We start from the raw sequence: 18,443 nt of genomic DNA, 5'->3' as shown, positions 1-18,443 counted from the left end.
CTCTGTGAGTAAGTCAAAGTGCAATCCATAACATATGCAGGGGAATCTCCCCAGCTATAATGCATCATGATAATAAAAGATAAAGTAGTACACAATAAAAGTTTTTCTTTATTGATCATAAAAAACCTGTCATGGATAATAAAGCATTTTCAATTAAATTATCTGTTGCAAAATGTTATAAGGGAATTTCCATGCAGCAACATGCATGCTGATAAAGGGTGATGTAATAAATTCTGTTCATTCTCCTTATTTTCTCTCTGTCTGCTCTTCCAGGGGGAGAGCCCACATTTATTCTTTTGGGATGGATTGCCTCTGGGATGCATCATGACTATGCTATGCAAGGCCAAAAATAAAACAGAAAACGTGTGTGTGTGTGTGTGTGCGTGTGCGTGTGTGTGGGAGAGAGAGATGTGTGACTAACACTTCTATATTCAAATCTTGTGGGGTGTGAAAGGCTACTGTCGTAATTAATAGTCATCTTCAGAGTATATTTTTAACCACCAATGATGTGTTTTCAAGAGCAGAAGGAACTGGAAAATACTAAAAAAAAAAGGCAAAATATGGCATGGTGATTCTTCCTCAGGATCCAAATAGTGATGTATTAGGACATTCTGACAGGACGCCACTGTATATGATAATTTCACATGTGCTTTTTAAACTGTTGCCCATGATTTTGTTTTAACACTGCGGCTACTAATACTTTTTTGTTGTTGGCATGGATACTACTGCTTTGGGGCATTTGGGGGGTGGGACTCTCTTTGTGCAATTTTTCTCTTTGAATTTTTCAGCCACAGAAATGAGAGGTCTAATTAGGCCAACCTCCATTACAATTACTACTTGACCAAGTCCCAATACAGTCACAGTCGACTACTTTTTTGTTATACATACAGCGCTTTTGTTGAGTTTGGGATTACTCTTATTAAAAAAGATTCCTTGGCCATACACTCCTCATTGATATGTCTGTGCTGGAAAATATGTCTGTCATATTTATTGCTTTCTGTCTGGTATTATTACTGTTAGGCTGTTTGCTTGTTGAAGACATACTGTATATGAGCACCTTAATGTGTGTTTGTGCGTGTGTGTGTGTGTCTGTGTGTGTGTGTGTCTCAAACAATGTCATTTTCCACATGCAGTATTGTACATAGTCACTTCAGGGCATTCTGATGTGAAATATAGTATAATATCATATTAGATTATATTAGAAATAAAGGTACTGTGGAGGTCCTTTCTTTAAGGAACACATGTTGTAAATGTACCCTGAAAGGTACAATGAAGTAATTTGGGTACTAATAAGTACCATTTACAAGCAAAAATGGTTCAAATAAATGATTAAACCCATGGCTTGGGGTATAATGTTATGTATCCATAGGGTACCACCCCAGTGTCAAGCGTGTTTCAGGCACCTGTTCATTCATTATACAGAATGTGAATATGCGTATTACACAATTTTCCGGGCACCTTCCTGAATTGTGTAAATATTGGCTCCCTTTCAATTCTGTAAGCAAATCTGTAAGCAAGCTAATTTCCACAGGTGAGACAGAAATATACACATAAACAATCAATGAAAATTGAAGTCTATTCAGAAACACAATTTCCCTATTTATTCAAGCAAATGTCAGTGATGGAAGTAGAATCATTCATCATTCAACAACAGGAGATCACCTGTAGAAAAGAAAATTGCTTTGTTAAAACTTAATTTCCTCCTACACTGGAGATGGATAGAAACATTATTTGTGACCAAAATAAACTGTGTCCAGAGTCATGTGGTATCTCTACCTAAATAAACCCAATACCACATGTATACCTGTAGACATGCTTTATCATATATGATTTATTCAACCAACTTTATACTTACTCAAAACTTCTGTTACAAAAAGAAAAAAACAAACGCATGCTAATGTTCTAAAGATATCTGTCATTTCCCCCTGTAACCTCCCGCATTTGTTTCATAGTTATTTCTGGGCAAGTATGATAGAATGTTATTGTGCAACTAACACCAAGGGTTTTTTTTGAGTGGCATGGTTAGTAAGAATACCCATCTGTTTTCATTGGCAGCATTAATTTCTCTGCAGCAATTTTGTTTATGTTTCTCATTTATTAAGCACAGGTGATACCTATGTAAGTTATGTTTGTGGATTTGAAATATTTATTATACTGTGTATTTTATGGAAAAACTGAGAGAGAAAATAAGCGGCTGAAAACAAAACCATGCCGTGATGCTGAGGAAGGCTAATTTTGAGATTTGAAGTTTAAGCAGGCAGTGCTTTGTTTGATGCCCTTTGTTTTAGTCAAACATCGGGCATCAAAGCCATGGGTGAACAGCTCACAAATTCTGTATGCCGACATCACGGCTGACGAAGAGTCATCTCATATACGCTCCTGAGCGTGAGGCAGTAATGGGGGAAGGCATTGCGGCTCAAGCCGAGCTCGATGTTTGCGGGAGGTGTGGAGGGGTCACGGATGCCCGCTCCACTTGGGGCAGGACAGCAGGGCATTTGGGAGCGGCACAGCCACCATGAGGGGGATACGGGTCATCGCCAGCAGCATGGGGCTGACAGGGAGAGGTCTGAGAGATAGCCAGATGCTGACAGGCTATGCGTTTACCCACAGCTGGTGGGCACCATCAGACAGGCATGGCTATAGTAATGAGTGCAAGCATAAAACAGATTGTCCTCAGGGGCGCCAAGATATTGCTCCTTTGTGGCGGGGCAATGGACAGCATTTTGTAAACAATATTTGTTAACAAATCTTCCAGGAGTAATAGAGTTTGTGATGATTTCATTGTTGTAAAACAAAACAAGACTGAGGTGAGAGTGATTCTCATGAATTGTTTACTTGATTTAACAGTACATCTTTCTTTTCACACGTTCTGTTGCCATAAACATATCATACATTTCCAAATGTACATTTCTGCATAATTATATGAGTCCTCAAGTGATCAGAGACTTACTGCACTAATAAAAAAAAAACATTTCTATGCATTTGTACAATTTTAACATTTTTGATTTGTACTGTTCTATTCAAAAATACTGCACGCGTATGTGCTACTTTATTGGATATCATGTGAAGAATCTGGCTAAACACAGCTGACAGCTAAAACTGTTGGCAGGACCAGGAAATATCACTATTGGAGCAAAGTAGAATGAGAAAAGACACCAACGCCATATATTTTTACCAAACACACTAATCACATTTGTGAGATGGCTGTAAGTTGCCATGCTAAATAAAACAAGAATGGGTGTCTTTAGTCTAAGAAGCTGAAACTCTGGAACTTTGGCTCTATATATTTGTAAGATTCAGAAATTCATTTTTGTCCCTTCACAGTGACGCCCCCCCATGTCTCAGATCACTACTTTGTTTCCTTCTTTCTCTCCTACCTACTCTCCCACAATTCCTCCCACGACAGCTCATCCACTTCAGCTTTCAGGAGAAATTTCTGCTATCTCTCACGCTCCTCCCTCATCCCCACTGCTTTCTCCAGACTCCCCCTTCTTGCTTCTTTTTCTCACCTGCCTGCCTGTTGACCTTGCTACCATTACCTTTAACTCATGCCTCTCCCAGTCTCTTGACTCACTTTGTCCTCTTGTCTCAAAACCAGCACGATCATCGCCCCCTGCCTGTGGCTGACAGAACCTCTCCACTCCAGCAGAACCTTGCTATAGGCTGCCGAGAGGAAGGGAAGGAAATACAGATCCTCCAATGACCTGACCTCGTACCGCATACCTTGCTGGCAGCTTTCAATTTGCTATCACAAGATCAGTGCATGTGTCTCTAACCCAAAGAAACTCTTCTCCACCTTCTCTTCCCTCCTCATTCTCCCTCCATCCCCCACTCCCTCTTCCCTTTTTTGCATATGACTTTTTGGCCTACTTTGAGGGGAAGGTGGCAAGTATCCAGAATACCTAACACTCATCCAGTGATGCCCCCTACTCCGCAGAACAAACCCGTTGCTACACTGACCTCCTTCAAGATCCTTGAGGACACAAAGAACACAAGATACTGGAGGTCCCAGACCAGTCTGGCTTTCAAAAAGGGGAACTCTCCTGGCTGTGACAAAGGCACTTGCTAGTGCCTCATCCCTCTCCTCTCTCCTGATCTTCCTTGACCTGTCTGCAGCATTCAACAAAGCCTACTCATCTCCACACTGCCTGAGATGTGCATTTCTGGGACTGCTCTCTCTTTGTTTGCTCTCTTATCTTGCAGACAGGTCCTCCCAAGTCACCTGGATGGGGTCTATCTCTGCACCTCATCCCCTTTTGACAGAAGTCCCACAGGGATCTGCACTGGGGCCTCTGCTGTTCTCCATTTACACTAAATCTCTGAGCTCAATCATTACCTCACATGGCTTCTCTTTTCCCGGCTATGCTGATTATACACAACTCTTCTTTTCTTTTTTTTCCATCTGCCACACGGGTTAATGAGAGAATGTCTGCCTGCCTGGCTGGATAACTGATACTTCATGAGAACTGAATCTTATCGGACCTGTGTTCAGTAGTTGTTGCAATGACCTTTGGTGTGCATTTATTGTGCGTCGCTTCGGATAAAAGCATCTGCAAAATAAATGTAATGCAATGTAATGTAACACAAGTCTCTGGACTTAATCTTTATAAAACATATATTGTACTAAGCGGAAACTTGAGCTACAAGGCACATTCAACAAAAATAAAATGAATTATATTTTTAAAAATATTGCACAAAATATTGCAAATATTCTGCCAGGTGCTAGGATAATATAAGGAAGGGTAAATAATGTCCTTCATCAGTAGTATTACAGAGTATTCAGATATGCACTGGTAATGTACCCAACATGCAGTTTATCTATATAGAAAAGAATCCATTTTATATGAAATCCATATAACATTCATGCTGTACTGTGTCAGATGATCAAACTCAACTGCTCAAAGTGCAACATAATGATTTCAGGTCTCAAAGGAACATTGGTTTGTGACAAATCAATGATCGGACTAAAGTCCTGTCCTTTTATGCAAATGAATTCTTTAAAAGAACCTTTGAAGTTGAAAATAAAAGGATGAGTTTGTTTGAAACAGCAAGTCATTGTCCCTGATATCTAATCACAAAACCCCTCCTCTTCTCACTCTGTCCTGTCTACTATTCAAAGCATGCCATACACTGTAAATGATGTGAAATAAGAAATGCCCCACAGCTCACCTTGGCATGTATTTATTCTCATGAGGAACAGGCCACCATTGATAGTGTGAGGTTAAGGCACTAATCCTTTAATGTTTGTGTGTATGTGTTTGCGAAACAAGCCCTAAAGCTTTTATTGTGACACAGTTTCAAATGAAAATAAACAATGTAATTGTCATCTGCAGGAAGCAAACTTATTAAGACTTATTTCCTGTTTATAACAGGACTAATTATGCAGGGAGGGAATTTATTTATTCCCCTCAGTTTGGAGAATGAGATGGTATAATTTCAGCCAATAGAAACCCTCACATTCCCGGCCTAATTTGAGCTTCTGTCACAGTTTTGATGTTCATCCATGGACTGGAACAGTGCCCATGCATTTTTACTAGGTGGAGGGGAGGACACTGAGGAGGGTTATATTAAATCTGTTAGGAAGAAAGCTGCAACTAGATTTCAGTACAACTACAGCTCATTATGTCACACAGCTGAGCATGCTCAGTGAACCGCCGTAGTCTGACTGTAAATTAGTCTGAAATACAAAAAGGTCATCGCACCTCGCAACACAATTTTGCTCCTCATTCTTTCCTTTATGTTCTCCTGGTGGATATCTCTTTCCCAACAATTAATTTTCACTCGTGTAATAATGTGTGATATCAGATGAAAGAAAAAAAAACCATAGATGTCTCTGCCTTTTCTCACAGTGCCATTCAATCCCCATAAATGTGACTGATTCTTATGTGCTGCATGGCTCCTTTCATAGATCACTTGGATATCTGGACAATTCTTTTCTCTTAATCTTAAAAAAGAGGCGAGGACACTAACGAGACTTTAACTCCTCGATGCAAGGCAACTAAACAAGGATTCATAGACTTCACATTCTCCATCGTACAAAAAACGGCCCCAGCCAATCAAGAACATACATCGAAACTGAAACAGAAAACTCAGAAAGTCAAACATCCTTTTAACTCACCAGGTCATGTGGACATTTTCTCTTTTTTTTTTTTTGTTTTTTTGTTTTCACACTCACTCTTCAAATTACATTAAAATTCTAATTTTGTATTAAGAGACATTTGTTTGATGTCTCTTTGCTCAGGGAGAGGAGGTGGGGTATAGTCAAGTCATAATGTGGTATTTCGTCTTGTATTCATATCACCTCATCTACATTACTTCATAATGACTGAAACCACAAAGAAAGTAAAACTTAATAAACTCTATCGCTTGTGCCATCGTGCAGTATAAAAGTTATTGCATTTTAATGCGATCTTTTCAAGCGATAATGTGATCATTTCCTCTCATATTAGCGTAATGAGTCCCACATGCTTATGTATAGAATAGAAAAGTTATGTTTTAACATGCTGTTTTCGTGTAATAATGTGATAGTTTCAACTCATATTAATGTAACAATTGTCATAGTGGGGTATAAAAGTTATCCCATTTTAACATGATCTACTCAGGTAAGAATGTGATAATTTCATTATCAGGTACTAACATATATTTATAATTATATAGTTATAATTTTCTGTTCATGGTTATTTTTTGGCAGTGGCAACAATGCACTTCTGTTAGTAAACAAGTAAAAAAAAAAAATTTTTTTAATATATCAGGGGCCTCGCTTTCAGCAAATGTTTTTTTTTATTTTTTCGTAGCATAAAAGCCATCTTCCTTTGGCAATTCTTTATTCTTTTTGGACTGTGCTTATTAGGGCCCAGGCCTGTCCTATCTATCTGTTTGTGCCATGAAATGTTAATGGATCAAAACAAAAAGGTCTCAAACAAGAAAGGTCTCCTCAGATGCTTAAAGGAAGAGGATGAACCACTAGTCAGTAAGAAGGTCTGGAGACTGATTACCAAAGAAAATTCTGACTGACACCATCAATGAGAGACGTTGTTATTTAATGGCTGTTTATAGGATATTTGAAGGACATTTTATGCAATTTGTTGTATAGACACGGCATGGTGCTTGGTTAACCTTGGGACGTGGTGCACTGTTTATAACCTTTAGAATAATTTCCACAGAGCATTACCGAAATCAAGTAAGCCACCCACAAAATAAAAAAACAGACCTTATTTCTCATTATCTCCGCACTCAATCAAGCAGCAGATTTAAGTGCCTGGTTTTGCACACGCTCCCTTCATGCTTGATGCGTTCACTTACCTCCTTAATGGGTTCTCCCTGTGTGGGGTGGGGACGGCGTATTCTCCAATAGGAATGTCGATGCAAAAATCTTTTGAGATAATTTAATGTCAAGATCATTTGCATATCAAACATGCAACCATGGCGATTTTCTTCAAATATGGGTTTTGTCTGCTATCCTATCGCTTGCATCCTACATTAGTGTATCAGTTCACTTTCATTTTTGCCGCAGATTCATGTGTGGCTCTATGGTAGGGTTCACTATACCCATCATCAGAAACACCAGGGACTTTTTTTTGCATTGCACAACACTGTGACCTTTGTGTGAGGTATTCATTACTCCATTATTCATAAGGCATCTTTACATCTCAATCTCGTTCGCATACGGCGGAGAGCTAAGAGTCCTATTGTCGGCGCGCGTTGATTGCTTCCATTGTCAGCTGGAGGCAAAGTTGAAGAGTTCCACTGAACCACTTGACGCTGCTGATGAAGCCAGCCTGTGATGTAATAGAGGCTTGAGCTCAGCATTAGGTTTCATTAAGAAAAGACTGATGGATACAGAATGCAATGGAATAATCGCACTCTAATCAGTTAGCTCAGCTTCCACATTGCACTATATATCACTAGCTTTTTTTTTTTTTGGGGGGGGGGGGGGTGCAGGTGCTCATTTGTTTTGATTTTGAATTTGAGAGCACATCACGTCATCTCCTCCTCGAAAATCTTGTAATTTTGCTGCACCCTCCGGTTTCTGATATAAATAAACCTGTTTTGACAAAGTGAAGTATCACTTCAGTAAAGTACTACAATGCCATTCATTCAAGTCCTATACTGGATTCTGCCACCTTCTGTTCTAACAAAATGCCAAACTTACTTTAAGTTGCCACAACAGTAAAACTTTTCTAACTGACTCCTAACCAAAGGAGGCTTGCCTGCTTGTGTGTGTTGTCTGTACATATATAACGGGGGAAAAAACACTTGTGTGGCATAATTTACATAACTTGATATCACTCTTTTTATATTTATTGGACCTCACAATCACAGTGCCTTTCTATGGACTTGATGTCCAGGACATGGACACTTCTTTGAAATACCGTTACCAAATGCTGTAAAAATCCCTTCTTTCAATTCTTCCAGATGGCACATTGTGTCATTCGATCTGGCAGTGAACCGGATTGGTCTCGGCCGCGCTGGCTGGTGGAGAGAGAATACATTAACTAATCAGCCCAGGTGCTTAAAGGTGCGTTCTCCTCCACAATTCGGGGCCAGGTCTGGGAGCATACACCGAGAGAGTCTTTGAGTTTTGTTTCATTTTGTTAAATTTTTCTGCACACTAAAAGACAAAGAAACTGGTCAGCTGAAGAGTTGACCAGCGAATCCCAGCTGCAAGCTGAAAAGCAGTCATGGGTTCGTCTTTTAATTTTTTATTGTGTTTTTATTATATTAGTTTGTTGTTTTAGTTTATTGTTTTTGCCTGGAAAACCCGTGAGGGGGAAGGGTGAAGGTGTTTATTTGTTTTCATGTTGGTGTGGGTGCGCTCGCTCTCTCTCTCTCTCTCTCCATGTGGCAACCAACGGTCCATTCCCAGAACTGCCGTATCTCTGTCCCAGGGGTATCACGCTGGCATGTGACACATCTGATACAGCCAACCTTTATGGTTTTACCATTGCCCAGTCTGCCTGTGCTAATGCAGCAAAGTCCTTCAAGATATTGCATTTGAAGATTAATTGCATATGGTTCCATATACACCATATGTTTAATTAAAGGAACCAATCTTTGAATTATTGCTATTTTGACCCATTAAATATAATCCAGTAAATCGAAGTGGACTTTAAAGTGACCCCTTGTGAGTTTCCATCCAAGGTACCCTAGTCTCATTCAAAAGTGCTATAAGAGTTAACGTTTCGTCTGTGCCATACACATTTTTTTAGAAGGGCATAATGAATTGAATGAGAACACAACATAAGGCAGGCTATGAGATAACGCTTCTTGGCTCATTCAGTCAACTGTTGCATTTTAATCAACAAACAGCTTTAGAAATTATGCTGGTGAACAGGATTAGCATTGCACAGTGCTTTAATCCTCTCCCCAGGTGCATAAACTTGGTTAAATTTAAATTTCTGTATATATATATTTTTTTTCATCCCTATGTTTGGACTTTGTTGCCATCAGTGATAAGGAAAATGATTTTTTTCCCTGCCACTGTTCATATAGGGTATTCTAATTGAGAAACAAGAACTATTAACCATGAGTTATCATTTAAACTCGGTTTCAAATAGATGTGCCGGCTATTTGTTACATGTGACCTTTGTGCCAAAGCACACAGTTGTCACATGTTTTCCAGCATCTTTTATCCTCACTCACACAACCTTGCAGCACACAAATCATAATTAATGTGACTGTGAAGGTTAATCCATGAATGGCTTCAGACTACATTGTATGGGGTTATTATAGTATGTATTCAGTTTCTGTGACAACACGAGAAATCAATTACATTGCAATATCAGCTCATATCAGTCTAAATATTTCCATCCTATGTGTGGATTGAATGGATGGCCTTGAATTTATTACTCTGAATAATTTGGTCCATGTCCTTCATGAAATAATGAAGGACCTGAAGTAATGGCCAATAAGTGTTTTTTTTTTGTTTTGTTTTTTGCATTTCTACTCCCTGCATATCTCATTGCATATCTACTGCCATAGTTTGCAGCAAATAGACGTATTCTGTCTCCATAAAATCTAGCATTGGCATATCTACTTGCCATAGGGATGCTTCGTCAGCTTTATAAATGACTTGTAAAGTTGTGTAATGTCTAGTCTAATCCTTATTAAAATCTGAGTCTGGGCAAAACACTCCTTTGCCATAGAGAATTGCATTATCTGCTTTATCATAAGTGATTTGTAATAGTTAGCTGTTACAATAGTTATCTTAATTGTATTTAAATCAGGTGACTGACTTGGTCAGTTCAAAACCTTCAACATTTTTCCATTGATGAATGCTTTGGTTGCTTAGGCAACCTGTTTGGGGTAACTGTCTTGCTGCAGGATGGACCACCGGCTAATGAGGTCGGAGGAATTGTTTGCCAGGCAAAGTCTATCTGTATGCTGCCAAATTCATTCTACTGTTGCCATTCTCCATTAAATCATCAATAATAATGAGTGATCCTGTTCAAGAAACAGCCATACATGTTGAATCTATGACACTGCCCACCTCCATATTTCATAGATTGGGTGGGGGTGCTTTTGGATCATAGGCTGTTCCATCCTTTCTCCACTCTTTTGACTTTTCATCGCTTTGGTAAATGTTTCTTTTGGTCTCGTTGATCCATAAAACTTTGTTCCAGAACTCTTCTGCCTCATCTTTGTATATTTCGGCAAATTCTATTCGGGCCTTTCGATTCTTGCTGCTGATGATAGGTTTGCATCTGGCTGTGTAGCCTCTATAATTCTGCTCTCAAAGATTGTGGTATTTTCACCCCTGCCCTCTGGAGACTGCTGGTGATGTCACTGACTGTTGTTTTACAGTTTTTTCTACACAGCTCTTACGGCTCATCTGTCATAAATTGCAGTTGTCTCCCTTGGTTGTATGGTGCTTATGTGAGTCCAGTGGTGGTTTCTTTCTTTTTCAAGTCTTTCCAAACTGCTGCACTTGATATACCAAGTTTCTGTCCTACCCTTTTTAATAATTTGTTAGGATACACCGAAAGGATACACTTGGGCAATAGTTAACATCTGTCAATCATCTGTTAAGTTACTTTTGCACAGCTGAAAATGGTGGAAATCAATAAAAAAAAAAGCTGTTTCGGTGAAATGGTGAAATATATGCACATGTATATACCACAAATAAAAGCGAAATGTCCTTTGTTGGCTCGTTTGTCGTTTGATCTCCAATCTAAATGATCCATTGTATATATACGGGTCGGGCATTGATTGTGCGATTAGGCCTGGGTTTTAGTTGGCTTTCCAATTCATCCCAATGGTGTTAGATAGGGATAAGGTTAGGGGTCTGTGCAGGTCAGTCATGTTCCACACTGTAGGTTGACAAAGCTATTTCTATATGGACCTCGCTGTGTGCCCGGGGGCATTGTCAGGCTGAAACAGGACAGGGCCTGAATCGTATATAATGTGAAGCACAGAATCGTATAGAATGTCATTGCATGCTGTAGCAATTGGATAAGATTTGCCTCCAGTGGAACTAAAAGGCCTAGTCCAAACTATGAAAATAAGCCCCAGACCAAAAAAGAGAAAGAGGAGAGAGAGAGAGAGAGAGCGAGAGAGAGCTTTAGGGGAGAGAGAGAGAGAGAGAGAGAGAGAGAGAGAGAGGGAGGGAGAGAGAGAGAGAGAGAGAGATTGCAGCTTCAATAAGCTAACCAAGAGGCTCTTGCCATATCTCAAACTTACAGCGAAATCCAATAGGGAAACATTTCAATTCTCAAGATGTGATATATTGCTTGGCTTTACATGAAAAGTGCTATTCTTAACTTGTGGTTTTGTGATTGCTGTTTTGTGATTGCAATTATGGAGAAAAGTTTGAAATAGCTTTATATGCAGTTGACTTACAGAAATATAAAGTCAATTGAATATAAAGCAATTCAATGTCTAGTTGCAATTATGAGTGCTACAGAAGATCCAAAGTGACCTAAAATGTTACAAATATTTATATTGCCATAATTTATTATTGCAGAGCTCGTTTTTGTGCAAATACTATGCAACTTAAGTGAAAATGCATTAGTGTGCATGTACACACACGTGTGCACACACACACACACACAACAATTTTTTTGACTTACGCCACAATTATTTTGCAATCCTTGTTGCCCTTATTGGTGATTGTTCTATGACAGTATAATTTTCCTTATTTCATTTCTGTTTCCATGGTACGTGTTCACCCTAACTTGTTCTTCTTTCAGGAAATGCATTCACATGGAAAAATACATCACAACCAGTGAACACATTGCTTCATGTAATGCTTTGTATAAATTCAGATGTGGGTACCCAGAATGGGCACCTGAATTTGCAGCCTGTTGGTCTTAACCTTTTATGACTCCATTTCTTCTCTTTGAAGGATTTCGGCGAAATGTCCAGCCCAAAGCATTCAGCTTAGACATCTAATTACCCCAATGTAGCCGTCATGTATAATGTATGGAGGGCTGAGCTTGTGAATGTTAAAAAAAATAAGATTGATGAGGGCGAGGAGTGGTATTAATGATTCTGACATTGGTTATGTGTGGAGGAAACTGATTTTAACACTGAAAGTGTTTGCGTTTCTCTATGCCTTATTAGTCTTTGTATCACGGCTCATTACAGCTACAGTGAGTGTTTGAAACCTTGTGAATAATTTCAGGGCTCTCTCAGAAAAGTCCTTTGAGAATATAATAATAATAATAATAATAATAATAATAATAATAGTAAATTCTCCTGAATTGATGCTTAATTTAATATAAGAACGGAAAAAGTAAAATCAAATAGCAGTAGCTCACCACAGTGAAAAATTACCTTTGAATGTTGAACGTGATTCTTATGGTTATTGTCTCAGGGACTATTCAACATCAATCCAGGTAGTGTGACTGGTGTCCCAGGTAGTTTTATTTATTTGTTTATGAAAATATAATTGCTTTTTTTTTATACAAACACGTAATAAAAAACACATTTCAGACAAACCGGGTTCTATTCAAATTCCAAGAACTGATAACTTTTGTATCTTGGCTTGTAACTTTTTTTCAGTTTTTTTATTGTGTGCCATTCCATCCTGAAGGGCCAGCAAATGGACTTATTCTATACCAACGCCTGCCTTTTACACTCATCATTGATTGACCTTAGCTTGTGGGATCACACCGATCTTTAAGTCTAAAATATTAAGGTAGTTAACTGTAGCCTGGCAATTAGAGATCGAGCCCTAATCGATGATGAATGCAATTAACCTTGTGTGTTTTTCATGTGCGACCACCAGAAGGCTTATGGATTTATCAGACACTATCTATATATGCTGCAACATATATGATTATACATACCCTCCTCTTGAGGTGAGTGTGTGGGTGAAAATCTGAGAAAATTGACACAAGGCAGGTGGATTTTGTGTACAAGTGTAAGTGAACGCTTGTTTCTTGCTAAGGTTAGAGGTCAGTAGTGGTTACCTCAAAGTATATTTCAAATCGAAAGGATTTTAAGCATTCTTACACTCGATATGTGTAGTTTTATAAGTGCACCTGGACGCATGTTCTTACAGGAACACAAGTGAACAGTTTGGAACACAGTCTTGGTCTACTGTAGCCTATATTCATCTCCCCTCTCCTTAATGGCCCAGTTTCCTTGCTAGTTTCTTGCTGGCTGTTAGGTCTGAGGCTGTACAGTTGTTTTGGTGGTTTTAATTGCTTCAGTGGGCTTTTTTCTGTGTTTGTATTTTGTTTTAGTTTGTTGTGCTTCAGCTGTTTGTAGGCGGGTTGGGAACAATTCTGGTCTACCTTCCCATTGTGGGGAGGCCTGAACTTCCCCTTGTTTTTTATTTTGCCCCTTTTGTTTCCTGTGGTTGTAAGTCCACTTCTGTGAGCTATTGTACCTGTGGCATTTCTTATTACAGCCATTGCTGTTTATTGTAAGCTGCTGTTTTATGTTTTGAGTCATAACCTATGTAAGTATTTGATTTAAAGATATTCAGGTTAAATATGAGATTGGATATACACAATAGATTATTGAAATGAACATACCAACCAAGGAATTAATTCAAATGTCAGATAGGTTTATGCTTTGCCGTGGTGCCACATTACTCTGGCCTGGTCCTTGTTTCGTTGTTAATGTAAAAACTCTTTGTGAAACATACAAAACAATGATTTGTCTTGTCTACTATATAACCCTCTTATTGTTTTTTGTGAATGCATCTGAGGGACAGGCCATGTGTCTGATTGAGATATGATATAATGTGCATGATGCTTTGAGTGTGTTTAATAGACCCAAACGCTTACAGGAGACTACAGTAAGAGTTAAAGAGCATTTTAAAAGTGCACTTTGAGGTTAGTGTTATGACTGCTACAACAGCGTGATTCACGTTCAGAATCTGGACTAACAACACTGTGTTTTCTCACTATTTAATTTCAATGGCGCGGAAAGAAGTATTAAATATTGGTATTTCAGCTCTAACAGACTCATGACAGATTAAATAAAAAAGAAGAAAAAAAACACCCCACCAGGACATCATCTTTTTTCACAGGGACAGCACAGCGTGAACCTTGGATACAGCGTTTTGCCAAAGACATGTTTATCACTGTTTGTTTCTCCACCAGTTAACACACTTCAGCAGGCATCAAAATCACAAAAACGCCCCTCACTACTCACATCCGAGTTCCCGTGCTGAGCTCATTATAGACTCATTAAAGCAGGGAAATTAAACGCAAGTCGCTGATTCAGATGAATAATTATCCCGCGCAGAGTGTTCTCGGTCTACCTGGCTTTAAGCGACCGATATTATTTTCTCAAAGAATTTTGGGGGATGGAGTTTGCATGCTGTGTATTTCCCACCAGCCATGAGAGGGGAAACTGAGCCTGTGTGTCGTCTGCCTTTGCGGCTTTGCTCTTGCTTTTTTGATCCACCGGCAGACTTCATCCTGTTGTCTTTGTAGCGGTCACTGCCAGAAAAAAAAAAAACCTTAAGGTCCTCGGGGCCAGGGTGCTGGGATCAGAATATTCACTCAGCGTTTTAGTCCAGAAGGAGAGCAGAGATAAGAATGAGAAGAAGAGGGTCAAAGACATCTCCATCCACTTGTTCACCCTAGGATTACATCTTTGGCTAGAATGTAGGGATTTTTTTTTTTTATCTGACAATCTGACAGTCTCAAGTCAAACTATTCCCATTACATTCTGAGTTTAACAGTGTAATACAATGAACATTTTTCTAAACCATGTTTGCGAAACAATATTGATTTCATTTTTTATTTATTTATTTTTTTTGTTTGTTTGTTTTTGCCTCATAGAGTGTAGTGATAGCATTTGTCCGGATGTGTAATTAAATACTGTTGCTATTGTGTATGATTTGCCTGTATTTCATCCTAATTTTTCTTTAATCCCAAAAGACTTCCCATAGCATAATCACCACAGGCATCTCCATAAATTCATGCTACCACCATGCTTCACTGTGGAGATAGTGCTGATTAGGTAATGTGTCTTGTCTGGTGGTGGTAGTAACACTCAAATTAGCATTTTTTTTTCTCCTCTCCTGGCCACAAACACCTGCTACGTGTCAACAGTGTAATTCACACACTCAGTCATCTACTCCATATGTGAGATTCAAGATGACTGTTTCAATATGAGATTTTGCAGTCTGCGTTTTTTTTTTTTCCACCCACCCACACAAACCAGCTTTGCATCAACTGACGCGCCATTAATATTCATTATGAATTATTACTCCGATCTCAGTCAAATAATTTTGCAAGTCTTTCAGTTACTGGCGGCTTAGCAGTGGTATCCTAAACCCACTCAGTTTGTGCATTCAGCCTTCTTGGGCATTCCGGAAATGCAGTCTGCACAAGATATGTGTGTGCACTAGAAGTAAGGCTGAACATTAGCAGTAGCTGACATCTGTGTAGCTGGTATGTAAGCTGCTTTATATATCCAAGTAGTGTAGCTATGGTTATATATTGTGCATATTAGGTAGAATAGGGAAACCTAGCATTCCTTAAGCTTACAGACTGGGGAGGCTATTTGTTGTTGGTTTAAAGGTAGCTGACATTCTTTGAGAGCAGTGGTATTAGCCGTACACCGACTATAACGCAAATTTTGAGATCTAATTAACTAATTTATGGTACAATCGAGAAGTTGGATCCTTATGTAGTTTAGAATCTTCCGATTGTCTGTGACAGTTTGACTTATGTCCTGGTGAGGAGATGAGTTGGTTAAGTTCCTAATCTTAAGCTACTTAGTAGTTATAGTGTTACATTAAACACAACCAGAGACTGTTGCTGATACGCAGGCCAGTTCATTAACTTGTTTTTGTCCGAATAATTTTCAGTTTATTATCTAAACACATAACCTGTAGTCTCTTTGTCATAGCCAACTGCAAACCAGTTTTCACTGCATATAATATAAAACATAATATAAACATTTTTTTGTGACAAAAACAAAATCATTAATCTCGCTGGGTATATTTCAAAAGTTTTATGATTACTAACCCAGAGGGCAGAAAACAGTTAAAACTTGTTAAACACATTGTGTGTATACTGAGTAAATTGTTGCACTTGTATGGTACACTTGAAAAAATATTGGTAGTCATTCATTACATGCCACTGCGAAGCACTCAATAGAACTGTTGCCCCAGAGGTCCTAAGTATCGTGTTCATTGTATTAGAATGTCAATTCATTGTGCAAAACAACTAGATATATCATCATATTAACACTGGACAAACATGGGCTGTTAGATGTCAAGTTGGGTTAACAACGTATTTATTACGAAAATCAATACTTGTACTGTAGTAATTATGATTATATACCTGTCAGGGTTGTTTTTAAGAAAAACGTACCCCGCCTGAAGCTATGTATTATGAAAGTCATTGAACGAGAATTTGCCTCTTACAAAATTCACGGTTAACCGTGCCGCTGAACAGAAGGTGCCCTTAACAGACTGAGATACAATGTTACAACAACAAAAGGCATTGTGCATTGTTTGTTTTTGTTGTTTTGTTTTTTTTTTTTGTTTTTTTTTTTTTAAGTTTGCAGTCAGCTAATTCACATTGGAGATTTTTTTTTTTTTTTAGAAAGGACAGTGTTGGTGTCAGCACATTCTAAAAGGATTCCATGCAAAAGTGTTTGAATAAACCCACAGAGCTACAAAGTAGGTTAAGGTGGATTGACTTTCTCTTTCATCTTTCCAGAAAGGGGGGGGGGTGGTGTGGGGGCAGGGGGGAAAGCTTCTTATGAGATATGAATGGGATGTAAATGATGTCCTGGTGAAGAAAACAACCCCTCCCCCCCGCCCCCACATCACCTTCATGGTGACAAAAATAGCTGCTTCTGAGTGTTTCAAGACAGATATTTTCTGTGTACTGATCAATAACAATTTTCAGGACACAGTAGTCTCTTTATCCTCATTCTCTGTTGCATTAATGCACTATTCACAAAAAGTAAATTCAATTCTAAATACTCAAAGAGAAGGTCACTGAATTCCACCGAAGGCCCGTGTTTCCGGAATGTTCCTCTAAACCATGTCACAAATGTTTCTAAAAGCCTACAAGTGCAGGCTGGAACAGTCTGAGGAATAATCACTGGAACAGAATGATATTTGGAATTGTTCATACCTTCAGGGTTCCAACTCCAACGAAAAACCTCTTAATTTATTTCAGCAAGCCAAGTACGGCTGCTAATATTAACCCGCAATCTCATTTAAAGCACAGGTGGATTAGCTTGCACGGAAGCGGCTGACACCCGCAGGATGTGGGTTTAGGGCCTGCCAGCGGTTGCCACGGTACCTCATTTCTACCACACTAAGGCTGCCAGGGTGTTAACCAGGGAGGTCGCCCGCTGCTTGTTTACCTCACCGAGCCTCTCTCCCAGGGGGAAGCTAATGCCCAGACACGGCGCGGATTCCAAACGCGGCTTAGACGCTGCTGGTGATTCATGAACCGGCACAAGGAAATGCGAGAGAGGACATCCAAATCCGTTTGATCTTTCTGCCAAGCATTTTTTTTAGAAAGACGGATATTCGGGATCTCAACCCTTGGTATTTGTGCAGTGCAGTTTTGCGAGAATAAATGATGTGTTTTCATGTCACACGACACCAATCGGGTCCCAGATCTCCCTCCGGCTCATTCCATGAACCTTTATGAAATTTATATTGATTATTCTATGTCTTTCATTGTCCTTTTCATGTTTATTTCAAAGCTTATGTGGATATAACTCTGGGGATACGGGCAGGAAGTTGTTTTATGCTTTTTTTCAGTCACACAACTGATTATAGTAAGTTATATATAGCTGAACAGCAGTTTACCAGTAGTGCACTAAGTATATCTGAACTGTTATAGTTAGCTCATTGTACTGCAAAATTCTGTCCTGCCAAATAGGTTGTCATGATGTAACCGCCTGCAAATATGAATAGTTTCCAATGAGGGTTCAGGTTTTTGAGCTTACCCATACAGTGCTATTGAGTCTCTGCTGTAAAGCTCATGGCAAAGATGAGAGTCCTC

This window comes from Anguilla rostrata, chromosome 3 (genome assembly GCF_018555375.3).
Source record: "Anguilla rostrata isolate EN2019 chromosome 3, ASM1855537v3, whole genome shotgun sequence".
Taxonomy (NCBI): domain Eukaryota; kingdom Metazoa; phylum Chordata; class Actinopteri; order Anguilliformes; family Anguillidae; genus Anguilla; species Anguilla rostrata.
Note: the sequence above shows the minus strand (reverse complement) of the source record.